We start from the raw sequence: 9,464 nt of genomic DNA on the forward strand, positions 1-9,464 counted from the left end.
CTATTTATTAACCAGAATGAAGAGAGGAGAGAGTAGCAAAACTAAGAGGTGGAAATGTAATTCCGTGAGTTTTGTATAGGGAGGGATACAGAAAAGTAATGATTTCTGCAATTCTTTTGGTATCCTTGACTGGTATTGACTCTAACAGGGAGGATAAAGAAAATTATAGATGATTATTCTTTGTTATTTTGTGGTATTTACCTTTTGCTACATTCTATGTCTATAAATACTATGTCATGTATCTATGTCTACTTTGGACCCCAAACTTGTCAGGATGAGTCATGTGGCTTTACTTGTCAGCCCTGTTGCTGAGAACTCAACTATGTTGCAGGGTCCCTTGTGATCACTGGGGCAGTTGATGGTGACCTGGTAGAACAGGATAGATAGTATTTGAGTAGATTATGATAGGAGAGAGGATTGATGGAGAGACTGGGAGATCTGTTCTTCCAACTTTTATTCTCTCCTTCCTCATCACATCCTTCATATTACTGCTACCCCTATCTTCCTAATCTGCGGTTCTGATAATGCTACTGCCCTGGAATATCTTCAGTGGTTCCCTATTGTTTATTGAATAATGTCTAAACTGCTTAACCTAGAATTCAAGGTCTTCTAACCTTATGCTTCCTTTCTAGGCTTACTGTCCCCTATCATGTCCAGCCCAGATGGACTACTTATTATTCCTTAGTATGTCCTGCACTTCCACCTTCCAAGATTTTGCTTATTCAGTTCATCATTTACTGAACAGTTGAAGCTGTAGGGTGGACAGCAGCCACACCCCAGTAAACCCATCTAGGCAGATGGGCTAAACCAGATTGATGGTAACTGACAGGTCTCAAATCCACTGATGATAGTTCCTGATTTTTTTTGGCAGGTAGACTTCTAAATGTTTTATAATGTCTACTGTAACTTTAAATGGAATTTCTCCTATCTCTTGCTGTTGGGCTTTATAAGTAATATATAGATATATTGATGATTTATGTGTGCTTATTTTATGTCCTGCAACTTTGGTGAATGTGTTTATTATTTCAAGAAATTTTTTAGTTGATTCTCTAGGATTCTCTAAGTATACCATCATATCACCTGCATAGGGTAATAGCTTTGTATCTTCCTTTCCTATTTTAATTCCTTCAATTTCTTTTTCTTCTCTTATTGTTAAAGCTAATATTCTAAGATAGTGAATAACATTGGTGACAATAGACATCTTTTTTCACCCTCAATCTTATTGGAAATGCTTCTAGTTTATCCCCATTACATATAATGTTTCCTCTATTTTGGCCTCCATGAATCTAAAGGTCCCATGCAAGGTTTTAAAGAAAATTAAAAGAGTTCTCAAGCCCCCTGAGCGTAATTTTGGTGGAAAACAACAGGGACCTGTCAAACAAACTCTCTCCATGTTACCAAAGTATTATAACTGTATAGACTACAGATTCCTATCTCCATGTTCTAGCTGGCACGTTCAAAAGTAACAATATCATGCAAAACCTACATGTAAAATGGTTATTATACACCTGATTATAGCAGATAGTAGTAATCATAAAAATATGCCACATAACACGGCAATTTACCTTGGCCACAAGTATAAGTTCCTTACAAAAAGATTTCTCATTACTCTTTCCACGTGACAAAAGCCAGTATGAAAGGCAACAGCGTTATCTGAGGAAACTTTAATGAAACCGTGTCCATTTTTTTGATGAAAGAGAGGCAAGGTAAAGGCTTCCTGACAAGAGTCTATGATTCTGTGAGCTTTATAGACCAAGATGGCAGTAATCAAATCTGAAGGAATTCTGTCTGTCAAGAAATCTAGCACAAGAATTCGACTTGTTGCAAATAGGACACCACCTTGGGTATAAACCTCATGTCTACTTCCACTTGCAATTTCATTTGTCACAAGTCGAGGAAGGTGTTCAACTTCCTCTAACTTCAGTTGATTGATAAAATACTCCTCCTCTGCGGCTGAGTGTTGAGCACCAGCACCGGGCACCCCGGGTGGCAGTGCAGCCGGATGAAGTGGTAGAGGAGCCGGTCTGCACCGAGCCCGCGGGCACACACCACCAGCCCATCCGCTTCTAACAGCTCCAGCACCAGCTGTCTCTCGCATTCCAGAAGCGGCGCCATGGCCACCCCCAGCAGCCGGCACAGGAGCTCCTTTTCCAACTATTGAGATAATCATGTGGTTTCTCTTAGTTCTGTTGTTGATTTGGTCAATTATGGTGATAGTTTTCTGATATCGAACCAGCCCTGCATTCTTGGTATAAATCCTACCTGGTCATAGCGTATTATTCTTGTGATAAGTTACTGTAATCTATTTGCTAATATCTTATTTAAAATTTTTGCATCTGTATTCATTAGGGAAATTAGTCTATAATTTTCTTTCTCTGTTTTGATTCTTCCCGGTTTACATATCAGCACCATATTTGCATCATAAAAAGAATTTGGTAGGACTCCTTCTTCACCTACTTTCCCAAATAGTTTATGTAGTATTGGAATTAATTGTTCTTGAAATATTTGAAAGAATTCACTTGTAAATCCATGTATCCCTGGAGAATTTTTCCTAGGGAGTTCGTTGATGATTTGTTCAATTTCTTTTTCTGAAATGAGGCTATTTAAGTATTTTATTTCCTCTTCTTTTAATCTGGGCAATTTATATTTTGTAATATTCATCCATTTCACTAAAATTGTGAAATTTATTGCCATACAGTTGGGCAAAATAACTCCAATTTATTGTTTTGATTTCCTCTTCATTATTGTTGAATTCACCCTTTTCATTTTTAATGCTGTTAACTTGATTTTCTTTTTTCTCTTTTTTTAAAATAAATTAACCAAAGGTTTGTCTATTTTATTGATTTTTTCATAAAACCAGCTGTTAGTTTTATTTAACACTTCAATAGTTTTCTCAATTTCAAATTTCTTAATTTCTCTTTTGGTTTTTAGTATTTCTAATCTGGTATTCAATTGGACATCTTTAATGTGTTTTTCCTAGGTCTTTTTACTTGAACGCCTAATTCATTGATCTCTTCTTTCTTAATTTTATTCATGTAACATTAAGGGACATAAAACGTCCCCAAAAACTGCTTTTCCCACATCCCATAAGTTTGTAATGTGTCTCATTATTGTCATTATCCTAGATGTAGTTATTGATTGTTTCTATGATTTGTTTTTTCACCCACTCATTCTTTGGGAGTAGACTACTAATTTTTGTCTATCCTTCCATGGCCCTTTATTACACATAGTTTTTACTGTATTATAATCTGAAAAGGATGCATTTAATATTTTCTACCTTCCTGCATTGGATTTTGAGGTTTTCATGCCCTGTTACATGGTCAATTTTTGTGTAGGTGCCATGTACTGCCTAGAAAAAGGTATTGTCCTTTCTCTCTCCAATTTTTTCCGGAGGTCAATCACATGTAACTTTTCTAAAATTCTATGCATTTGCTTGACTTCTTTCTTGTTTATTTTGTGGTTATATCTATCTAGTTATGAGAGGGAGAAGTTGAGGTCCTCCACTTGTATAGCTTTGTCATCTATTTCCTCCTTTAACTCCCTTATCTTCTCCTCTAAGAATTTGGATGCTATACCACTTGGTGCATGTATTTTTAGTAATGATGTTACTTCATTGTCTATGTACCTTGTAGCAAGATGTAGTCTTTTTCCTTATCTCCTTTATTTAGATTTATTTTTTCTTTTGCTTTGTCTGAGATAAGGATTGCTACCCCTGCTTTTTTTTTTTACTTCAGCTGAAGCATAATATATTCTGCTCCAGCCTTTTACCTTTACTCTGCATATCCCTCTGCTTGAAATGTGTTTATTGTAATCAACATATTGTAGGATACAACAACATATATGTGGGCTTAATCCATTCTGTTATCTCCTCCCATTTTGTAGGAGAGTTCATCCCATTCACATTCCCAGTCATAATTATTATCTGTGTCTTTCTCTCCATCTTATTTCTCCCCTGTTTATGTTTTTCTCTCTCCTTTCTCCATTTCCCTCCTCACTAGAGTTCTTTTTTGACCACCACCTCCCTCAGGCTGCCCTCTCTTCTCTCAGCCACTTCTATTTTCTTCCCCTTTACCCTTAATACTTCCTCCCTCCCTTCTATTCACTGCTTCCTTTTTATTTTTTCTTTCCCCTCCCACTTCCTACAAAGTAAGTTAGATTTCTATAGTGAATTGATAATGTTATTCCCATTTTGATCCAAATCTGATGCTGAAACCATGCTCATCTCCTTCCTTTCTTTCCCTCTACTCTAACAGGTTTTTGAGCGTTTTCATGTGATGCAATTTATCTTCGTCTGCCTCTTCCTTTCCTCTCTCCTGGTACAATGTCCTTTCGTCACTTCATTATACTTTTTTATCATCACATCAAAGTCTACATATACCCATATCCTCTGTCTATGTATATCCCTTTTAAATGTCATAATAACAACGCAGTTCTCAAGAATTACAAGTGTCATCTTCCCTTGTAGGGATGTAAACAATTTGCTCTTATTAATAACATGTTGTTCTTTTCTTTCTAGTTTACTTTTTAAAAAAATACATTTATTTACTTTAAGTTTTCAGCTTTTACTTCCACAAGATTTCGAGTTCCAAATTTTCATCCAATCTCGCCCCTCCCCCCATGTGAAGATGGCATGCATTCTGAATATCCATTTCCCTAGTCTGCCCTCTCTTCTATCTCTCCCCCCTTCTCTTATCCCCTTCCCCTTCTATTTTCCTGTGGGGCAGGATAGATTTCTGTACGTAATTTCTTGTATTTCTTATTTCCCAGTTGCATGTGAAAACAATTTTTCACATGTGTTTTTAAAACTTTGGGTTCCAATTTTCTCCCTTCTCCCCCACCACCCACCCTCATTGAAAAGGCAAGCAACTCAATATAGGTTACACGTGTGCAGTTATGCAAAACAGTTCCATAATAGACATGGTGTGAAACACTAAGTCTACTTCCCTTAATCCTATCCTGTAACCCCCATTTATTCTATTCTTTCTTTTGACCCTGTCCCTCCTCAGAAGTATTTGCTTATGATTACCCCTTTCCCAATCTGCCCTCTTCTCTATCATCCCCTGCTCTCTTCTCCCCCCACCCCCATTTTTCTATAGGGTAAGACAGATTTCCGTACCCCATTGGTGGGTATGTTATTCTTTCCTTAAGCCAAATCCTATGAGAATAAGACTCACTCATTCCCTCTCACCTTCCTCCATTTCCCCTCCATTGTATGAGCCTTTTCTTTACTGTTTTTTTTGGGATAATTTACTCCATTCTACCTCTCCCTTTCTCCTTCTCCTAGTATAAACCTCTCTCATCCCTTAATTCTATTCTCCAGATATGACCCCTTCATCTTCAACTCACCCTGTGCCCTCTCTCTCTCTCTCCATACAAATATTTTTTTTGCTCCAGCTGCCCTAATACTAACAAAGGGTCTCATGAGTTATAAATATCTTTTCATGCAGGAATGTAAACAGTTCAACCTTAATAAGTCTCTTATGATTTCTCTTTCCTGTTTACCTCTTCATGTTCCACTTGAGTCTTGTATTTGAAAGTCAAATTTTCTATTCAGCTATGGTCTTTTTATTCAAAATGCTTGAAAGTCCTCTATTTCACTGAATGACCATTTTTCCCACTGAAGGATTATACTCAGTTGTGCTGGGTAGGTGATTCTTGGTTGTAATCCTATCTCCTTTGCCCTCTGGAATATTATATTCCATGCCCTGTGGTCCTTTAATGCAGAAGCTGTTAAATCTTGTGTTATCCTGATTGTGTTTCCACATAATTGAATTTTTCTTTCTGGCTGCTTGCAATATTTTCTCCTTGAGCTGGGAACTCTGGAATTTGGCTATAATGTTCCTAGGAATTTTCCTTTGGGCATCTCTTTCCAGAGGAGATTGGGAGATTCTTTCAATTTCTATTTTCCCTCTGGTTCTAAAATATCAGGGTAGTTTTCCTTGATAATTTCTCCCAAGATGATGGCTAGGCTCTTTTTTTGGTCATGGCTTTCAGATAGTCCAATAAGTTTAAAATTCTCTCTCCTGGACTTATTTTCCAGGTCAGTTGTTTTTTTGAAATGAGATATATCATGTTGTTTTCTAATTTTTCATTCTTTTGGATTTGTTTTACAGTGTCTTGCTTTCTTATTAAGTCACTAGCTTCCAATTGCTCTATTCTAATTTTTAAGGAAGTATTTTCTTCAGTAATCTTTTGGACCTCCTTTTCCACTTGTCCAGTTTTGCTTTTAGGGCATTCTTCTCCTCATTGGCTTTTGGGACCTCTTTTGCCATTTGGGTTAGGCTATTTTTTAAAGTGTTATTTTCTTCAATTTTTGGGTTGTCTCCTTTAGCAAGCTGTTGACTTGTTTTTCATGATTTTCTTGCATCACTCTCATTCCTCTTCTCAGTTTGTCCTCAACTTCTCTTACTTGCTTCTCAAAATCCCTTTTGAGCTTTTCCAAGGCCTGGGACTGATTCCTATTTTTCTTGGAGGCTTTGGATGTAGGAGCTCTGACTTTGTTGTCTTCTTCTGGTTGTATGTTTTGATCTTCTTTGTCACCAAATTAGGATGATATAGTCTGTCTCTTTTGTTGAGGTTTGCTCATGATCCCAGACAATGACTTGAGTTTCAAACTCTTTGTTAAGGTAAGAGTCTGTTTCCAATGTGGAGAATGTAGTGTCCCACGTTTTGGGGGTTTGTACAGCTGTTTTCAGATATACTTGTAGGAACCTGTAAACTTTCAAATCTTCCAAGGTGGTATGATAAGGGGCGAGGTGTTTACTCCTTTCCTGGTCTATGAGTGACCACAAGCAGTCTTTTCTGTCTTGGAACTTTGAGGGCGATTTCCCCTCTACAGCAACTACAAGCTCCACCACGCCAGTGTTCCTCCACCGCCCGCCCAGAACTGTGACCCAGATTGAAGCACGGGCCAAGGAAGAATTCTTGCCTCAGCACTGGCAAGCAGATCCTTGCAATCCCCCTCTGAGCCACCACCCAATTCCCCCTCAGTCTGTGGGCCGGAAGTTCAGGACAGAGCCACTGCCCTGGGGCTCACACTCTGTGCTCTGGAACTGGCTCTGAGACCTAGCTCCTCTCTCACAGCAGAAACAGACTTTTCCCTCTGACCTGCTAAGTTGTCTTTGGCATTCCTGGGTTGAGAAGTCTGGAATCTGTCACAGCTGCCCACGACTCAGTCCTCTGAGGCCTGCTCCAGGTTCACTGAGGCTTGCGCACCTATTGCACTCCTCTGCCAGCCCTATCCAATATACCTTTCCAAACAATCATGCAGATTGTGTTGGGCTGGAAATTTGGTTCACTCTGTCTTTTTGTGGGTTCTGCTGCTTTAGTATTAGTTTAGAGCCATTTTTTTTTTGCTGCTATTTGAAGGGTTAGGAGGAGAGCTCAAGCAAGTCACTGCTTTCACTCAGCCATCTTGGCTCCACCTCTCTCTAGTTTGTTTTTTTATGCCTTTCTTGAGTCTTGTATTTGAAGGTCAAATTTTCTGTTGAGATCTGGTATTTTCATGGAAACGTTTGGATGACCTCTGTTTCATTGAATGCCCATCTCTTCCCCTGTAAGATTATACTCATTTTTCCTGGGTAGTTGATCCTTGGTTGTAATCCAAGCTCCTTTGCCTTCTGGAATGTCATATTCCAAGCCTCTAATCCTTTAATGTAGAAGCTGCTAGGTCCTGTGTAATCCTGACTATGCTTCCATGGTATTTAAATTTTTTCTTTCTGGCAGCTTGTAGTATTTTCTCCTTGACCTGATAATTTTGGAATTTGGCTACAATATTCCTTGGAGTATTCCATTTGTGATCTCTTTCAGGAAGTGATAGATGGGGTTTCTCTACATTTCCCAGAGCTACACTGAAGCTTGTGGGTGGTCTGGGGCCAGTCTGGAGTGGTCTGGGCTCTGGAGGTTGCCTCCACATCTCGGGCTGCACTAGAGCATGGTCATGTTGGTGGACATCTGTCCACTGGGACACATGGACATTCTCTGAGCTAGCATTTGCCAGTTCCCCTGACTGTGCCAATACACACCAGAGTGGGGTGCTGAAAGTGTTCCTGGTTTTGACACTTCCTTGCCCCACCACCTGGGGCTCAGGACCTTTTGCACATTTGCTGAAGTGCTGCTTGCCACTGGTTTGCTGGGATGCCTCCTATCCTGCACTGGTCATCTTTAACCACAGCAAGAGGGATTTTGCCCTTAATCCCCTGAGCTAAAAGTCTGATGTACTCTGTCTTTCTGCTGTCTCCACTGTTCCAGGATTTTTCCTGAAGTGATATTTTCTGGGTTTTTCAAGGTTAATAATGGAGGGTGAGAGTGACTTACAGCTTACTCCCCCATCTTGGCTACTAGAAGTTTTGGTTTTTATAATTTACTTTTTAAGGAGTTCTTGTCTTCAGTGAGTTTTTGTGCCTCCTTTTCTATTTAGCCTATTATATATATATATATATATATATATATATATATATTTTTTTTTTTTTTTGTGAGGCAATTGGGGTTAAGTGAGTTGCCCAAGGTCACACAGCTAGTAAGTATCAAGTGTCTGAAGCTGGATTTGAACTCAGGCTGTCCTGACTCCAGAGCCAGTGTTCTATCTATTGTGCCACTTAGCTGTCCCCGAGGCCAATCACACTTTTTAAGGAGTTGTTTTCTTCACTGCACTTTTCCCCAGCCCTCCTGCCATTTGGCCAATTGCATGTCCTAAGGACTTGTTTTCTACAATCTATTTTTGTCCTTCTTTTTGCAAGATAGTGACTTTCTTTTGTATACCTCTTATTTCTTTTCCAATTTTTCTCCTATCTCTCTTTTTGACTTTTAAAATCCTGCTTGAGCTCTTCCAAAAAAGTGTTTTGGTCTTGAGACCAGTTCATATTCCCCTTTGAGGTTTAGGATGTGGATATATTGAAAATATTGTCCTCTTCTGAATTTGTGTTTTGATCTTCCCTGTCCCCATAGTAAGAATCTGTGGTCATTGTCCATTTCTGCTTTTTGCTCATGGTGTTTGTCTATTTCCTGCTTTTCAAGTTGAGCTCTCCTGTTGTAGCACAGAGGGTACTGACGCAAGCTTCTTGTGCTAGGGGCCTGAGACCTGGTTACTGTTTGTGTTCTGGGGACTCAGTTGCTGGCAGCCAGAGCCTGTAGGGGTCTGACAGCTTACCTTGTGCTGCTGCTGAGGTCAGCAACTGTGAAGCTCATGGGGTGGAGGGGCTCTGTCCCCTTGAGGATGGCTGTTCTGAAGCCAGAAGGTTTGGCTGCTGGAGGATACCTGCTTGCCTGGAGTTGTGCTTCCTGGAGTTATGCTGAAGCACAGAGAAGTTTGGCTCCTAGAGTCGACCCATTTCCCTGCCAGTGCCAAGGCACTTAAGGGGGTCCTGGTATTGGTGCTTGCCCACTCCACCACCTGGGGCTCAGGATCTCTCTCTGGTTTGCTGAGGTGGGGCTTGTCACTGGCTTGCTGGGACACCTCCTGTCCT

The 9,464-nt window shown here is 39.7% G+C and overlaps 1 pseudogene; it reads right to left on the reverse strand.

Moving 5' to 3' along the window:
- Positions 1-1,565: 1,565 nt before the first annotated feature.
- Positions 1,566-2,129, reverse strand: LOC110204673 (DNA repair endonuclease XPF pseudogene; annotated as a pseudogene).
- Between the last annotated feature and the right edge of the window lie 7,335 nt (positions 2,130-9,464).

The sequence above is a fragment of the Phascolarctos cinereus genome, unplaced genomic scaffold (assembly GCF_003287225.1).
Source record: "Phascolarctos cinereus isolate Bilbo 61053 unplaced genomic scaffold, phaCin_HiC Scaffold_852;HRSCAF=1504, whole genome shotgun sequence".
Lineage (NCBI taxonomy): Eukaryota > Metazoa > Chordata > Mammalia > Diprotodontia > Phascolarctidae > Phascolarctos > Phascolarctos cinereus.